The sequence below is a fragment of the Sminthopsis crassicaudata genome, chromosome 6 (assembly GCF_048593235.1).
Source record: "Sminthopsis crassicaudata isolate SCR6 chromosome 6, ASM4859323v1, whole genome shotgun sequence".
In the NCBI taxonomy this organism is placed as follows: Eukaryota; Metazoa; Chordata; class Mammalia; order Dasyuromorphia; family Dasyuridae; genus Sminthopsis; species Sminthopsis crassicaudata.
In genome coordinates, this window is record NC_133622.1 from 160,408,559 (window position 1) to 160,428,417 (window position 19,859).

Below are 19,859 nucleotides of genomic sequence, written 5' to 3' on the forward strand. Positions count from 1 at the left end.
GTGTGACCCTGGGTAAGTCATTTAACTCAGTTAAATGATCTGTAAAATGAACCTCAGTTTCCTCATCTGTAAGATGAACTGCCAAAGAAAATGATAAACTACTCCAGTATCTTTGCCTAAAAAATCCCATGAATAGTACTGGGTTACTATGGCCCACAAGGCCATGAAGAGTCAGCTCTGACTGAATAATAACAATAATATGCCAGATACTGCATTAAATGCTGAGGAAATAAAAAAGCCTCCCCTTACCCAACACCTCAATATAAAGTTCTCAGTGCCTAGTCTCAAAAAATGAACATTCTAATGGAATGTTTAATAAATACATGGTCTCTAGACACCTCCATAAAAGTAAGGTTTATGGGACGCTACTTGTTGAATTGTTTCTATCTAAAGAACTAAATTCATTTATTTTTTCTGGACTAACAACAGACTGACACTGAACAGCTTTCAGCTCTGGTCACATTCAAGATTCTTGTCACCATCCCTTCAGTGGACAATAAACATGTGGAACAACCACATGAGAAAACCAATGATTCAAAATCCAAGTGACATAGTTAGAAATATCTGCCCTTCTCTTTGCATACACTCTCCTCCACCACTAGTATGTATGAAAGGGGGAAAAAAGACAAGATGTACATGACCATGATTTTTGGTACTCTCCTAGAATGGTCACCAAAAGGGAATAGTGATCTCTCTTGGAGATGTGTGTGGCAGAATTGGGATTGAGGGTTAAGGGAAAAGAGTAGATATGCATGAACACCCATAAACACCCCTATCTTTGGGTACCTGAAGTCTTATAGTATTCTTCCTTGGTTTCCTGCCTGGGCCTGGTTTTCTTCACTTTATGTATACAACCTCACATCTGAAGGGGGCAGCTCTGAGTTCACCAAGCTTTCTTCAATTTGCTTGGAAAAAGAAAATAGCTGTGAGTGTGGTCCTGGCTTCCTAGATAGGGTCACTGTTCAGGTAAGATAACCTTTCTGTAAATAGTCTATTCTAGTTAGCTACAGGGCAGCTAGGTGCTTCGGGATAAAATACCAGGTGTCAAGTCAGGAACACTCCTTTTTGTGAGTTCAAATCTGGCCTCAGCCACTAGCTCTGTGACATTGAGCAAATCATTTAATTAAATTTGCCTCAGTTTCCTCATCTGTAAAATGAGCCAAAGAAGGGAATTGCAAACCACCCCAGTATCATTGCCAAGAAAATCCCAAATAGGTATGAAAAGTTAGACACAGCTGAAATGAATAACAAAAAAGTTGACTGAAGTTCAATCCCAAGATAAAATATTTCCCTTACCTCTCATTAGTTGTCATTAGCTTTAGTTTTCAAAGTCTAAATTAAAGATCCCTCATATTTTGAAGAATGAAAGAAAGAAAGTTTCCTATTACTGTGTATTTGAGTTATTCTTATTTTCACAAGACATAGGTAACTGCAATATTAACTTAGAAAGACAAGTATTTCCATCCATCTATGAATGCTAGCGTCTTATTATTCTTAATATTATATATTATTAAATATTCCAATTTAGCAATGTATTTCCTAAAATTTGATACATAGAACCAAACACAAGATTCCAGATGTGTTCTGAGGGGGCCAGATTACTGGGGGATATTACCTTTATTTTTTTCTTCTGGATCTCATATTTCTCTTCATACAACCCAAACTCTGGCTAGTCATATGTTAGTCACATGTTACCTACCTGTGAATTTACAGTGAGTTGCAGAACATTTAAGCTCCATTTTTTTCATATGAAGAATTTTTTAGCCTAGCTTTCAACCTATAACAGTAAATTTTTTGACTCTAAGTAAAAATTTTTACACTTTCCCTTTTTATATTCAGTACATTATTTTAGCCTATGAAATTTTTTTTTGAGCTAGCTGGCCAGCATGTTGGCCATTATTTTCTTGTGTCAAAAACAAATTGTATAGATGTGACATCTGTAGCTTCCTTTAGTGGCGGGTTTAACATCAATTACTGGAGAGTACTGAGACAGTTTTCTCAATTCAATTTGATTCAATAAAGTTATTAGGCATCTATTATGGAAGGAAGTCTTCTGCTTTCTTGCCAAGACCCAGATCCCCAAAGACAGAGACTTTTCCACACAGTAACAGTGAACAGGTAGCCTTCTTTTCACCATCATGTTTAAGGATCCAAAAGTTCTTTTTTAGAATTTTTTTTTAATTTTGAGGGAAGTATTTTTGTGACAGTATAATAATACGTGTAATCACGTAAAATTGCAAATCAGTTATGTACAATTTACTATTCATTTAGTGTCTTATTTTTTCCAATTACATGAAAAGATAATTTTCAACATTTACTTTCATGAGATTTTGATTTCCATTTTTTTCATCCTTCCTCCTTTTCTTTCTCCTTCTTAAAAACATCAAACAATTTGATATAAGGTATTCATGTACAATCATATTAAATGTATTTCCACATTAATCATGTTGTAAAAGAAGAATCAGAACAAAAAAAGAAAAATCATAAGAAAGGAAAAAAATAACAAAAAGTGAAAATAGCAAGCATTGATTTACATACAGACTCCATAATTCTTTCTCTGGATATGAATCACATTTTCCATCATGAGTCTTTTGGAATTGTCTTAAGTATTGTATTACTGAAAAGAACTATAGCATTGAATAATCAGTTCTATCAATGAGGAAAATCTAATGTAAATGGGCTTTGAACTCTGAGTTACAAATGATTGATGCAAGTTAGACTTAGCTTTACTGAGGAAGGCAGAAGAGCAAAGAAGACAAGATGCAAAAAATAACAATGGGACTCAACAGTTTTGTGAATCTCACTGATTATCTACGAGAGTCAAGAAGACAATCCTCATCTTTTCCTCTTGTTTCAACTTTCTTTACTCAATAAATTATCAAAATTAGACAATACTTCCTTTGGAATATTTCTCAAATCTATTACCACACATGTATTTTTCCTTTGAAATAGTGTTATCTTCCTGTAATGTCTCAAACATTCTACTGCATACATGAGTTCTACTGCATACATGTACCAGGTTTATCTTCCTATCAAAACCAAAACAACCCTCTTTCATCCTTTGAAGCACAAGGGCTTGAAATAGATGAGGGCTCAGGATCCTTTCAGCTCCAAAATTTTATGTCAAAAGCTTCACTAGTTTCTCAATGTTTATGAGATAAAATGCAAATATAACCCAGTATCCAAAGTCTTAATTCTGCCCTAATCTAGCCTTTTGATCTTCTTTTCTATTATTCCCCAAAACAAATGCTTAACTGTAACTTGACTAGTCCAGTCACTGCCCACTGTCCACATCTCCATGGCTTTCCATCTTTGCCATACTCATCCAAAACCCACTTCTCTCTTCACTTGCCTAAATCCTACATATCATATTCCCATCTTTTTCCATGAACCTTTTCTTAAGCATACTGATTTCACCCTCCTTTAAACACCAATAGCCATAAATTTCTGTGCCATCCATTTGGTACTAATAATAGCAAGCATTTACCTTGTAGTTTAATATTTGAAAGTGTTTTACAAATATTACAAATATTCTCTTAACTGTTCTTCACAACAATCCTGGGAGATAGGTGCTGTTATCACTCTCATTTTGCAGATGAGAAAAGCAAGGGACAAAGGTGAAATATCTTGCCCAGGGTCACAATATCCCAATGCATAGCACAACCTTGGCACATAGTAGGCACATTATCAATCAAAAAGCATTTAGGAAAATGCCTCTAACATGCCACAGATACATTAGGAAGTGGGAACAGTCTATCAGAGAAGAAGAGCTGTATGTATATACAAAATGATTGGGGGTAGTTATATAGTACAGTGGCTGGCCCTGGAGTCAGGAGGACCTGAGCACAAATAAGTCCCAGACACTAAGCATTTACTAGCTGTATGATCCTGGAAAGAAAGAAAGAAAAGAGGGAAAGGAGAGAGAGAGAGAGAGAGAGAGAGAGAGAGAGAGAGAGAGAGAGAGAAGAGAGAGAGAGAGAGAGACAGAGACAGACAGAGACAGAGAGAGAGAGAGAGAGAGAGAGAGGAGAGAGAGAGAGAGAGACAGAGACAGAGACAGAGAGAGAAGAGAGAGAGAGAGAGAGAGAGAGAGAGAGAGAGAGAGAGAGAGAGAAGGAAGGAAGGGAAGGAAGGGAAGGAAGGAAGGAAGGAAGGAAGGAAGGAAGGAAGGAAGGAACGAAGGAAGGGAAGGAAGGAAGGAAGGAAGGAAGGAGAGAGGAAGGAAGAAAGAAAGAAATGAATATAGGATTATCAACAGTTGCAACTGGTAAGATCAGGAAAGACTTTGTGGAGAAAATGGTGGCAGAGATGAACTTGAAAAGAGATAAGGGATTCCAGAGATAAAGGCATGGGGTACAGACTTTACCAAAGTCAGTAGCTTATACTAAAGAGTGCTTGAAAGGGAAGTAGAGTGTAATAAATCTGGAAAGGCAAGCCGAAGACATCTTGTGAAGGGTCACCAAGTGATCCTTGGGAACCTCTGGTCCTCCTTCCTGGTTCTTAGGGCCCACTGGAAACTTGAAACCTATATTATGATGAACTCTTAAATGACTAGGGAAAGGGGGGGGGGAGAGAAACCAAAGGTCAGACAAGCTGGGGAGCTCCATGATAGCATAAGAGGAAGATCACACAATGAAGGAAGAGAAATGGAAGGGGTTTCAACAGCTCCCATGGCAACAGGAAAGAGAGTATCTCAGTCATAAGGAGTTAGGCAAGTACTGATTACCCATTTATATGGATGTCATAGGCAGAATGCTTATAACTTGGGATCTGCCTTTTTTATGTCATAAGTTTCTCATCTCCCCAACTAGATAGTGCAATTCTTTATTTTATACTCTTTTATTACTATCAGTGTTCCCTCAGAACAACTTGGTGTTGGATAATGTTATTGCTCAGTCGTTTCAGTCATGTCTAACTCTTTGTGACCCCATTTGGGGTTTTCTTGGCAAAGATACTGCAATGGCTTGCTATATCCTTCTCCAATTAGACAATTACTTTAATATAATTGAGGAGAAAGGATAATTTTTTTTTAACTTTACAAAAACCTTGTTTAACTTTAGGAATGAATCATCTGAATCGGAAGGAACATGTATTGCCTAACATGGAAGCATTAAGGAAGGCATTTCTCAGTACAGATATATATTCTCTTTGACAAGGAAAGTAAAATACACAGAAAAATAATAAACTTTGGATGGAAAATGCCATCCACATCCAGAGAGAGAACTATGGAGACAATGTAAATCAACCAAGGCTATGTTTGCTTTTCTTTTTCTTCTGTTTTTTTTTTTTTCTCTTGTAGTTTTTTTCCTTTTTTTTCTCCCAACATGATTCAAAAGGAAATGTGTATGTGTATCTATAAGAATGTAAATGTATAACCCCAAAAAATTACCAAAAAAAAAAGATACATAGGAAATTAGTAGGAGAGTTAAAAAAAAAAAAGAGAGATCGTTTTCCCAGAGTCCAGCTATTCAAAGTCTATTTTTATTTTGCATCTCTCAGCACTAGTGTATATACTTTGGACACTGTACTATAAAAAACACTGGATATGGACAAAGCCCTAGGTTCAAATCCTTACTCTACTATTTGACTTTCTAGATGACCTTACTCTCTTATTTTAAATGTTAAATGAGTTGATTGGAATAAATCATGATTTCTTAACATTTTGGGTGTCTGTCATAAATTTCTTTGTCAATCTGGTGAAGTTTATGGATCCAATTATGGAAACCAATTATATATTTTTTTTCTCATTCAAATTCACAGACCCCTTGACATTTATCCATGGACTCATCACAGGTTCATAGATCCCAGGCTAAGAACCGCTGAACTAAACTATTTCTAAGTTCCCTTCTACCTCTAAAACCCATGATTTTATATAGAATGCTAATTTACACTCACTTATGTTTTGCTCTGTAATTATTTGATATGAATATTATGACTAGAATCTTGACCTGGGGGCCCCATTTACATTGCAACTAATAAAGTACTCTGCTAAAAGTCAGGAAAATTGAGTTTTAGCATCAACTCTGTGATTGTGAAAAAAATCAGTGCACCTTTCTGATCCTCCATTTATTCAACTGTAAAAGAATTTTCCTAGACAAGAGGATAGCTAAGGCCTCAGTCAGTTCTAAAATTCAAGCCCCTCATTATCCTTCCAGATTAGGAAGTATGCCTTTTGTCTTTACAGATCCTCTCGATCATCTGCCTTTTGTCCCCTCCCTCCCAAACCTATGAATTGCCCAGATTTTTGAGAAAAATTATTATTTTTCTTTTATATTAATAACCATTTACTATTGGGAATAGCCAGGATTTTTCCCCTTTCTATTTTCTCATTCAGAAATTAGTCCCTCTTAGGTTATTAAGCCAGCATCTGAACGACAGTGCTAATCATGAAACTGGATTGACTTTCTCCTCTCCTCCTTGTTCCCACCTGAGTGAGGAAGCCCATTCTGTTCTGCTCAAACTTGACCAGGGAGTAGATCCTTTGTCTCTATTGCCAGAGCTGAGGATGATCTGGGAGTAAGAGTGACACAATCAGTTATGTCTCCCAGTCCCTCATTAGAATAAATCTATCTTTCATTATAATATTCATTTTTCTCATTAATTGTTAATCAATCAAAGTTGATTGTCATCTTTTGGGAACATTCACTCTTCCAAGGGCATATAAGCATTAAGAAACTGCCATGGGATATCTTTGATTTAGGAGAGACAGCCAAATGACCCTTTTATTAATTATGGACTAGCCATAATAAGTGAAATGATTGTAAATTACCCAGAAACTATGTCTCTCAAATTTTTTATACATCACATTTTATTTTTTTAAAATGTCTTGATTTATGAAAAGCTTCTGCATTCTGGGTTTATTTCCTTTTCTTCTTTTGAAGTTACTAAAACTACCTAAAAAAGCAAAAAAAAAAAAAAAAAAAAAAAAAAGTAGGAATAGGACAATGCTTATCTAGCTCAGAAATTCTGGAGGAATGTTGTAAGTTCCTGGAGCAGGTTTCCCTACTCCAGAAGCACAGAGCTTGAGGATTCCTTGTTTCTTCAGGAAGCAAATAAAAAAATTCAACTTTTCTCTTTCCTTCTCAGAAAATCTTCAGAACTCGAGACTCTCAGAATAGTTCCCATTTACATAAATCCAATAGAATTCTGAGAAGAGAAAGGTCTATCATCACATCTCTTTATCTTTCTCCTTTTGGAGAGATGAATACAATAGAGAAGATTTTGGTGAACAAATGTATTCAATATTCCTAAGAAATACTCTCTAGCAAGCCATGTTAACTAGTTAAAGTTTTAGCATTAATGTTTTTTCTTTAGAAGTAACAACTTATAAATTTTACTCATTCATGAAGTTGTGATAAGACAGTGTTCCTTTCATTATCCATCCATTTAGAGGTCAGGGATTATAGGAAGAAAAATGAAATATACATGGAATTTTTTTCCTTTTTTGGAATAATTTTTAAAATTAAAAAAACCCCTATATTACTATATAATATTCATTTCTATATTAATATTATTTATATGATATTTATGTATTTTGTTATATTAATTAATCAATGTTCATTAATTATATATATTAATATAATAATTACTATATAATTCCAGCCTCTTGTTTCCCCAAGTTTGTTCTTGGAAGAATTGTTGACATATTCCAATGAATAATGGACAACAATATAAACAATAAAATGATCAAAGGAAGCTTCAAGAAAAAAGAAGAGTCTTTGATAAATTCAGGAACTAGACTATCAATTCCTAACTAAGCAGAGAAGTCAGACATTGAACTCTGGGGAAAGAAGACAGAAGCTATAGGATTGCATAGTCTTACTTTTGCATGGAATCCATTAAGGCCTTTCTATTCAAATAATGGCTCAACCAGATTTTCTTCCTACTTTCCAAAAAAAGAAAACCATCAACCATGAATTTATTATGGGCTTTTTAAACATAAAATATTTTTTTAAAGATTGTACAAAGTTGTAAAATTTCTAAATAAATAAAGTATAAATAGTGAGAATTATGTGTTTGACTTAAGTAGTGATTTTTGGAACTAGGATTGCAACAGCTTGGAAGGACAATTTATCAGGAGAGGGATTCATTCTAGAAAACATTGTCCCTCTCTAATCTTTTATCATAATTTAGAGGTAGCACTGGGATCTCAAAAGTTATGTAATTAATATATACATTCTAGTAAGTTTTCTCAAATTAGGAAGATTTTGAATAGGTCCTAAGACAGATGATGTGACTATTGTCTGAAGGTCAGGCTAACTAAGTATAAAAATGATTACTAAATGATTGCTGAAAGGGAGATGAATCTTTTGGCTATAGCAAAATGGCCCCTTCTACTATTTCAGTAATGATAACTGTTTAAAAAAAATAAAAGAGGCACAAGATGCTAAATATTAAATAACTCCCATATTATCTGCAAAGGCTATTTTAATAGTTGGCTTTTTTTTTTCCCTGAGGCTGGGGTTAAGTGACTTGCCCAAGGTCACACAGCTAGGAAGTGTTAAGTGTCTGAGACCAGATTTGAACTCGGGTCCTCCTGACTTCAGGGCTGGTGCTCTATCCACTGCACCACCCAGCTGTCCCTAAATCATCTTTAAAAAAACTAAATCATGTAAATTGTGAATTCTTTCCCTAAATGAAAAAAAAAGTTATGATAATAATAGCATTTCTAAACATAGTAAAGTGCCTTCAATAATGTCATTTCATCTGATCTTTACAACAACCTTTGGAGGTAGATATTATTATTTTTATTTTTCAGTTGAGAAATTTGAGATTGAAAGAAATTAAGTTATTTTCCTAATCACCTAGCTAGGAAGTATTTGAGGCAAGATTAGAATCAGATCTTCCTGGATGCAGATTCAGTACTTCACCCATTCAATCACCCAAAGTCATACTATCATTTTAATACCATTAGAAGCATAAATATGATAAATTTAGCAAAAATTCCATAAAATTTGAAAAAATTAAAAAATTTTGTAATTATGAATTTTAAAATATTGATAATTTAATATTACAATTCAACATAACCACTATATCATGCTTTATATTTATCAAGGTCAAAACTTTATAAAATTTTTATCAGCTGCCCAGCTCAGTCAATTGTCAATTCTCAGAAAAAGATGGTATTTGTAATTCCAGCTTTAAGATCATACAAAAAATGCATCTTTGGATTGCATTGTCAATGCATATGACATTGATTGCATTGTTGGATGCATATGTCAGTCCACATGGAAAAATTTGCTGGAGATTGATAAGGTAACTGAGGGGACTGAGCATAAGGAACTCCTCTATCAATCACTAATCTGAGAAAGTGCCATACAGAAACTGTCACACAATGAAGAATAAAAAGGAGCTTCATCTTGTTGAAGTTAAAATGGAAAAAAAATTGATTCAAAATTTACAAAAGCAGATAAGTGCAAAAATAATTAAACTTTCTTAAGTTATTAAGATTTAATATTACCCTGATACCCTATATATTATTATTATGGTTTTTTAATCCTACATATTATTTCAAAATCCCAACTGGATGTAAGAATGTCTTGCAATTGGAGAAATGAATAAAGAAGCTCTCATTGTGATCCCAAAGGAACTAAGAAACATTATGTAATCATCTCACTTAAAATGTTTATCAATAATGCAAATAGTACCACAAAGACAATTTCCATTTTGAGGACATCAGCTGTAAAAGGAGGAATGAGAGATATTCTATGAAGGCATGAACAGATATTCCAAACTTAATAGATGCATATCAAGGTCCTCCGTGGTTTTGAGTTGAAAATGGGCACAGGAAGAATGATGAAAACTGCTAGAAAATGGGCAGGTAGATGACTCCCTGGATAGCTCATTGGGCCTGGAGTCAGGAAGACTCATCTTTCTGAGTTCAAATCTGTTCTCAACATGTAATCCTGGGTAAGTCATTTAACCTTGTTTATCTTAGTTTCCTCCTTTGTAAAATGAGCTGCAGAAGGAAAGAGCAAACCATTCCAGTGTCTTTGCTAAGAAAATCCCAAATGGGGTCACGAATACTCAGAGATGACTAAAAAATGACTGAACAAAAATATTAGAAGTTAGGGTTGAGATCAAGATATGCAAACAACTAAAAGATGCAGACTTCTCAGAAGGAACACTTCATTTTAGAGGAAGGCCATATGGTTCTATATGTGGTAAGAGACAAAAGTCACCATTAAAAATGAAATTGATGAAATAAGGAAGCATTGATGAAATAAGGAAGCATTTACTTGTGTCAAAGAAAACATTCTCTTTAGGGTTTAAATAAAAGAAGAATTCTTTCCTGATAATTTGGTTCTCTAAGGGTCCCGTCCATAGACATCATTGTACTAAACATACTGAGCTCCCAGACTATAAATCTTTTCCTGTGAAATCTCTAGCAGAATCAAATAAATTGGTCTCACTATTTGTACACACACACACACACACACACACACACACACACACACACACACACACACACACAAATCCAACATGGTGCATAAAGTACAATTATTTACATGGTAGTCTTTTTGAAAAGATGTAAAATGATCACTGGAATACAGTATGGCCAAGATGCCTGTGAAGTTGCATGGGATAGATACTTAGCACAGTAGATAGAGCACCCTTCCTGGAACTAGGAGAACTTGAATTCAAATCTTGTCTCAGATACTTACTAGCTGGATGGCCAAGTTAATCCTGATTGTCTATGAAAGCCAGATTAACCAACTCCATTAATTCCTTTCTAGGTTTCTCTAAAGATGAACCAATATTGACTTTCCATTTGTCTTTAATTTTCTTCTGAATTCTTGTTTTGTTTATATAATAATAATGGGGAGGTTAATGAGGGTCCAGTCCTGTAAGCATTCACTGTATACTCTGCCTGATGCAAAGGACTGGACCAGTCCTTCTTCCCCTTTTTTAGTTTAATAAGAATGGTAGGATGGATGTAATTCTTTCCCTCTTCTCTTTGGGATAAACAGTTGGCAATATAAGGGGTAGAGCACTTTGGGAAGGCCTGAGTCCAAATCTGACCTCAACTGTTCATAGAAGTATGACCCTAGGTGGAGCTACTTAATCTCTGTTTGTCTCAACTGTAAAATGGAGACAATAACACCTTACTCCCCTGGGTTGTTGTGAGGATCAAATGAAATAATACTTATGAAAAAGTACTTAACATAGTATCTGGCATATATTAGGTCCAATGCAAATATTGTTATTTATTATTTATTTTTTCATTCATTCATTTGTTTTTTTCATTTATTCATTCACTTATTTATTATTCAGCTACTTTTCTCCTCTGACTTGGAGGGACTAGACAAAGGAGCAGAGATAGAACAGGGAAATAAATGGAGCACAGAAAGGACAAGTCGACCAGAGACAAACATTATCCGTGTTATAATTTCATTCAAGTTAGTCCTGGCTCTTCCTAGCCATCCACAAAAAAGGCAGAAACTTATAATAATAATTATTATTATTACTCACCAACTACCTCTGCTTTCCATACTTTCTATTCAGTTCTGTTAATGCTTTGGTATTTCTTATTTCCTTCAAAATAAAATAGAGTAAAACAAAAACATATATTTTAAAAAGTGGTGAGATCTGTGCCTTTATTTGCTGCCCAATGTTTTATTTAGATCATATTATAAAATATTTTTCTGTATCTTCAATTAGAAAAATCACTTGTTAGCAAAAAACCTTTCTGTATTCCCTCAACTTTTGTGCCATGAGAACAATTTCTCATGATTCAAATCCCATCAATCCATTCAGCAACACTGCAAATGGGAGCCTCATTTATTCTTTGTGGGGCAATTTACTAACAGCCTATATTTATCTAGGATTTCATGATTTATGAAGGACTTTTCCTTTGGTAAGTAATGAATGTATTATCATTCTCATTTTCATTTGAACAAATTAAGATACAAAGATTAAATCACATGGTGAAAAAGAATTGGATGAGAGCCTTATCACCTTGGCCTTATAAATTCTGGCCCTACGAATGGCACTGGGAATAGGGAATTGAAGGGCATTAAAAAGAAGAAGAAGAAGAATATCAAAGCCATTTATTTATTCACTGGATTGCCCTGTTTCCCATGTATTTTATATGATAATCCAAGTTTTAAAGCAGAATTTTGTAGCTCATTGAGAAAGTACTGTCTAGAATAGGTTCTCTTCCTTGTCCCCCTGAGTCTATCATATGCACACACATGAAGCTATTTATCTTCCAGTTATCAGCTTTCTGTTCTTTCCTCCTTCTTTTTCCTTTACTTTTCCTGACCTCTGGCAAATGTATTGACTTTTCCCTATCTGGAATGCTGGCCAAAGCTAACTACAATCACTCATGAAATACCAAGCTGCAAGGCAAGGGGGAGGCAGGGCTTCTGGGAGAATTATTAATAACCATTTAAATTCCAAAAATAAAATTGATTTCTACAATTCACCTCCAAGTAATAAAACAAATCCTTTAGAGGTGGGTTATTCATTAAGTGAGTAAATACCACCTAGGGAGAAAGTTGCCGTGGCTGAGTTTCTTGCTCCATAAATATTCAATCAAGCATTAAGAGTAGTCAGTTAAAAACTTCTGGCTTTGCTTTCCTTTTCTGCAGCAGTAGGGCAAGGAAGAAAGAGAAGGGCACTAGAGCACTGTAGAAAAGGGGGTCATGAGGAATCAAAGCCTCTTATATGATCACTTTCTGAGATCTTCACAGAATTTCAGAGGTCAAGAGATCTATCTAGCCTTCATGAGAAGTAATCATTCATTCTTTGCTGAAATACCTCCTATAATAGTGTTTAGATGGTAAAATTGACAGAGTACTCGTTCTAGAATCAAGAACACTGGCATTAAAATCTAGTCTCATATATGTCTCAGTTGTATTTCCCTGCACATTTAACCTTGGTCTGTCTCAGTCACCTCAACTGTAAGAATCAGAGTAACACCTGTCTTCCAAACTTGTTGAGATGATCAAATGAGATAATATTTGTAAAACTACTTACTATAGTGCCTGGCATATAGTAGGCATTTGATAAATGTTTGTTCTCTTCACTTTCTTAATCATTCAGTCATTCTTTGGTTCAGTATCTTCTTTTATGGAGAATGGACTACTCACACATGAGAAAGCTTCTTCTACTTTTGAAATTTCCAGTTGTTAAGGAATTCTTCATATTTTGCCCAGATCTTCCACTTGCAATCTTGACATATTGTTCCTAGGTTCTGTCCTCTGGAACTAAGAAGAAATCATCTAATCCTTTATCACTGACAGACTCAGCAGATATTTGAGATGATGTGATTTTTCTCATTGTATCCCATTTAGGGGACATTACAATGCTTAATAATTGAATTGGATTTGTCATATAATCTTCTAATATGCTTGTATCTCATTCTGTCAGTGTTCTTCTTAAAATGTGCTATTCAGAAGAGAAAATAATATTCCCTATGTAGTTAGGCCAGAATAGAGTAGAGCGGTATTTCCCCTCTATTTTGAAACACCCTTCCTAAAGCTATTTTAGATCTTATTTTATTTTTTAATATTTTATCTCCCCTCAATTCCATGTAAAAAACAACTTTTAGCATTCATTTTTTAAAATTTTGAGCTTCAATTTATTTTCTTCTTTCCTTCCTTTCCCTCTTCATTGAGAAAGCAAGTAATTTGATACAGATTAAGCAAGTGCAGTCATGGAAACATATTTCCATAAAAGTCATGTTGTGGAAAAATAAAACACTGACCAAAAAAGAAATACCTCAAGAAAAATAAAGGTGTTTTTTAAAAATATGTTATATTTTGATCAGCATTCAAACTACATCAGTTCTTTCTCTGGAGGTGGATAGCATTTTTCATCATAAGAAACTTCAGAATTATCTTGAATTGTTGGATTGCTGAGAATAGCTAAGTCATTTTCAATTGCTTATTGCTGCTACTGTGTACAATGTTCTGCTGTTTCTGTTTCTTTTACTTTGCATCACTTCATGGAAGTTTTCCAGGTTTTTCTGAGAGCATCCTGCTCTTCATTTTTTAGGGAACCATAGGTTTCCATCAAAGTTATATCCCACAGCTCATTCAGTCATTCCCCAATGGATGGGCATCTCCTCAATTTCTAAATTTTTGCCACCACAAAAAAAGATTTGCTATAAGTAATTTTTGTATATATAGATCCTTGTCCTTGGCTTTTTTCTTTTTTAAAAAACAATCTCTGGTGTACAGATCTAGCAATAGTTTTGCTAGGGCAAAAGATATGCAAGATTTCAAAGTCCCTTGGGCATTATCACTAAGAATTTTGGCACCTAGGAAGAATTACTTTGGGGACAGAAAATAAGGATGGGAAATAAAGGGGGAAAATCCTAAAATTAGAGGCCCTATGGTTGGGGAGAGAATATGGGACACTAAATGCTAGAGGGATAATAGTTATAAAGAGTGTAGTACAGTATTTACTGGTACATAGGAAGTATTTAATTAATGCTTGTTCCCTCTCCTTTCTCCCTCCCCACCAAGGTGCCCAATGATAGCTACCAAAAATAAGGACAAAAGAAATTCCAAGTAGGGAGGAAATGATTAATAAAGACTGAGTATTCTGGAAGAGGTTTAAACACAAGGTAAGATTAGGGCTGATTCATGAAGATTCATGAATCATTTAAACAGTGTTAATTTCACTTTTTTTTTTTAAGTGTATTTTGAATGATTCCAGATATATTTGGAATCAAGACAATGAAGGGGTTATAAGTTTAATTCTAGTTGGAACTTTTGTGACACAATTATTTAGCTGCTTGGGAAAAGAAGCACAAATATTAATTGCTTCATTGATTCTATCCAGCCCCTTTCAGTCTTACTTTTGAACTGATTAGAATGAGACCCAATTGCAATTTCAGGTTGAAAATCTGTGTTCTGAAAATCGATAATATCCTCTTTTCAGCATCAATCTAATCTTTTTCATTTTTGTTATTGGTGATGTTTTGAAGGGCTTCCAGATTAGTGATCTGACAATATTATCAGCATTAAAATCAATTTTAGATAAAAAAAATCAAAGACTATTTGTAATAAGAGTGTTTGGGTGGAGGATAGTGAGCTGGTATAGTGGATAGAGCACCAGTCCTGAAGTCAGGAGGACCTGAGTTCAAATCTAAATCCAGACACTTACTTAATACTTTCTAGTTATGTGACTGTAGGTAAATCACTTAACCCCAATTGTCTCAGGAAAAAAAAAAAAGATTGGGTGGTAGCTAGGCAAAGACAAAAAGATAAATAGAATTCTTGGGCAATAAATTGAAGACCACTTAATCTGCAGAGAAATGGGATTATCAAGTACAGTTTCTGAAGATCCTAAAGATACTGAAGAAGACCCCATCCTGTCACTCTGCTGTCAGTTGGAGCCTTGCCTACCTGCCCATAGATATCACTCCTTTCCCTAATTTTAGAGTTGGTGTTGTGTAGCAGAAAGAGTGGGATTCTAGATACTCTGGTCTCTCTGGGTTTGAGTCCAAGGTCCCTGGGGAAAAGTTTCTACTGGATTCTACTACCTTTGTACTGGAGAAACTTGGAGATGAGAGGATGGGGAGGGATGAGTTGTTTTGGCCACATATAATTTCTCTTTGCACACTTCCTATGTATTACCCTGTCACAATAATTAGCTTATAGTTAGGGATAATATAATTTCCCCTAAGGGGGACTTTCCTTTTGGACTTTGGGTAATTTATTTTAGAGAAAATATTATGAGTTCAATTATAATTGCTTTAAACCTCCAGTTAGGAAAATTCCTAACATTTAAGCAGAAGTTGGGCTCTTTGCCTAACTTTACATTTAGATCTATCTCTAGTTAACCTCTAGCTTCTTTGTGGTTGAAGCAAGATGCAATTTGGTGGAAAAAATCATTATTGGGCAATAAAACAACAGATTACATTTTCATATCTGTGCATAAACAGGCAGCAGAATTTGGAGAAAAAGCCATCCTTTTCTCAAGAGTTCACTCAGCTCAAGTCTTCTGTTCTGAAATATCTGTGAAGGCAATTATCCTGCCCTATATCTCCCTTTTTCACTGTATCTTTGTCATATATTGTTCCTCAAGGGTGTCAAGAATGACACGGTTGCTCTAATCTCTTGAATAATTCTAGTTCTCTATCTTGATCATTTATAGATGGCCTTCAGGGTTTAGCCAAGTTTTCCTCAAATGTGTGCATCATTCTCTTGGAACATTCCTACAGTTTGAAAGTCTTTCCCACGCTTAGTCTAAAGATGATGAGTGAAATTGGTTGATTGAATAACTGATCATTTATTTTAAGTCAGGGTAAGGTTGAATAAACGTCATTCCACCCCTATATGTATGAGCTCTCCTCAATCAATGCCATGTTAACCAATGGAGAATTGACTTCTACCTGCAAAGATCATTCTTGTGGATTATTTTATTATGACATTTGATTAAATTTTTTTGCTTTAAACATGTGTCCTCTGATGGGACTAGTAAAAGATAATATGTTGATTAGAGCTGGTGAGCTCTGATTTTGAGTGGATTCTGATTGAAAGTTCCTTGAACCCTACCTGTGCCAGACCTAAAACTATATTATATAGCAGAAGTCATCAAAACCATTTGGTATTGGCTAAGAAAGAGAGTAGTTGATCAGTGGAATAGATTAGATTCACAGGACAAAATAATCAACGATTATAGTAATCTAGTGTTTGTATTTGAGGATAAGAACTTATTATTTGACAAAAACTCTCTGGGAAAATTGGAAACTAGTATGGCAGAAACTAGGCATTATTGTATACTCAGATAAGGTTGAAATGAGTTCATGATTTAGACATAAAGAGAGATATTATAAGCAAATTAGAAAAAAACATAGGCTAGTTTACCTCTCAGATTTGTGGAGAAGAAAGGAATTTGTGACCAAAGAAGAACTGGCGTTTATTATTGAACACAAAATAGATAATTTTGACTATATGAAGTTTAAGATGAAGAAATTAAAACCATTTCTAGTCATATAAAAAGGTACTGATCAGAGAAGATGCGAATTAAGATATCTCTATGGTACCACTACACACCTCTCTTTGTTCTTAACTTTCTGCACTCTGGCTTCTGACTTCATCAAACAACTAAAACTGCTCTCTTCAAAGGTACCAAAGATCTTGTAATTGCCAAACCTAATAATCTTTTCTCAATTTTCATCCTTCTGAACCTCTCAGCAGTCTTTGAAATTATGTCACTGCTATTTCATCCAAATCATACTCACTAACCATAGGTGTCTCTAAAGGTTCAGTTTTGGGCTTTCTTCTTTCTATAAACTATTTTGCTTGGTGATCTCATCATTTCCCATGGATTCAAAGTAGATTCAATATCTATATAGATAATCTTCACATTTATTTTTCCAACCCTAACAGCTCTGTTGACCTCCAGTCTCACATCTCTCAAAGGGCTACTAAACATCTTGAACTGGGTTTCCTGCAGCCATTTTAATATCAACATGTCCAAAATCAAACTCATTTTTTTTCTTCCAAATTCTCTCTTTTCCAAAGTACTTAATTATTCTCGAGGATACCACCAACCTCCCAGGCAAAACCAGGCTCAAAACTAAGGATTTTTATCTTTAATTCCTCATTTTAACTCCCCATATAAAATGTATTGCCAAGCCATCTGCATCCAAAGAGAGAACTATGGAGACTGAGTGTGGATCAAAGCGTAGTATTTTTATCTTTAAAAAAATTATTGTTGTTTGTCTGCTTGCTTTTTCTTTCTTTCTCATGTTTTACCCCTTTTAATCTGTTTTTTTTTTCTTGCTCAGCATGACAAATGTGGAAATATATTTAGAAGAATTATTCATGTTTAATCTATATTGACTTGCTTGCTGTCTAGGGAAAGGGGAAGTAAGGGAGGGAGGAAGAAAAATTTAGAACATGAGGTTAAATTATTTTTAAAAAAAGAAAAGAATTGGAAACAAAGTAGGTAACTATTGATGGGGCAGAAAAGACTATGCCATATAAAGGTAATGGTACATATTGTTCAGAAAAAGAATGATAAATATAAGGAATTTAGAGATATATGTGTATTGATACACAATAAAATAAGCAGAATGGAACTAGTAAAAAAAATAAAATCGATTGCCTACTTCCATCTTTCCATTTCCAAAATATCCTTTTGATTGTCCTCTTCTCTCTTCCCTAAGTGCTTTCACCCTGGAGCAAGTCATGCTTGGACTATTGCAATGGTCTTCTGGCTGTCTTTAGCCTCTTTTCACTCCAATTCATTGTCTAGTCAGCAGCCAAAGTGATCTTCCTAAAGTATAGAGCTAACTATGTCACTCCTCTACTCAATAAACATCAGTGGCTCCCTATTACCTCCAGAATCAAATATGAAATTATCTGTTTGGTTTTAAAGTATTTTATTACTTGAGCTCTTCATACCTTTCCAGTCTTAATGCTTTACTCTCCTCTACATACTCAATAATTCAGGCACACTGGCCTTTTTTGCTCTTTCTTGCACATGGCACTCAATGTCCTAACTCTATACCTTTTCATTGGACATCCTCGTGTCTGGAATTCTCTCCTTCCCATTTCCCCCTCCTTACTACCTTGGTTTCCTTCAAGTTTCCCATCTTCTGTAAGAAACCATTACTTCAAATCCTCTTAATATCAATGCTTTCCTTCTGATATTATCTGATATTATTATTTATCCTGCATGTATCTTCTTTGTACAAAGTTGTTTGTATGTTGTCTCTCCCATGAGACTATAAATATCTTGAAAACAAAGGACTCTTTTTGACTTCATGTGTATAATAATGCTTAGCACAGTGCTAGCCCATGATAGACCTTGTCAGAAAGCCTTGTTGACTTAATTTCATCTTACCTCCTTCCATTTTGTTTGGGTTAGCTGAATCTCCTTACAGGAAACCCCAAATATTTAAGATAGTCTTAGAGAAATTCTTTTCTGACAAATTTTCCACTTCCTATAAAGGGCACCAAAATGATGTGGATAATGAAGTAATAGAAGGTTTTTAAATCTTAGCCATCACCAGATCTATTTCTAGATAGGGTTTAGAAAAGGAAAAATAGTTCCAAAAGAACAACTATTATATAATTAAGTTCTCAAGGAATCCTGAGACAACTAGGTGGAGGCAATGATAAAGAGCTAACCTGAGAATCAGGAAGATTTCTGGCCTCTGAAACTGATTGTGTAACTCTGAATCAGTCATTAAACTGTTTGCCTCAGTTTCCTCATCTGTAAAATGAGTTGGAGAAGGAAATAGCAAACCACTTTATTTAGTATTTTTTCCAAGAAAATCTCAAATGAATCATGAAGAGTCAGACACAATTGAAAAACAGCTTAACAAACCAAAGAGATCCAAAGAGCTGAAGACAAATGGCAAAACTCAAATTATAAATCAGATTGGTGTTTTTCAGTCCTAGGTTTACATTCTTTTAAGAGTGTCTCTAATGACTTCATGTAGTGGTGTGAAATTATTCAAAAGGATTCATTTTGATTTGTTTTTATTTTAAAGGTAAATGGCATTTTAAAAAATATGATTGTTAAGGGGATACAGTTAAAATTCAGTACTAACTTTACCTGTTATCTATATTCATGCCTAGCTTACTTGCTGCTTCCTCTATGTATATGATTCTTCATATTCTTCCACCATGTTCTTGTACAAGATGTCCTCCATGACCACTCTCACATCTAATTTTTGCCTTTTTAAATGTCTAGCTTCCTTCAAAGCTCAATTCAGGGGCCATGGCCTACTTGAGGCTTTTCTTGATCCCTCACAGTAATTAATTATTACTATAAAATATTACTTTATTCATATATCATTATATTTATCTATATGTTATAATATATCAATAAAATGTTAATATTTAAAATATAATATTTTATTTTTCTCAGTTACATGGAAAGGCAAT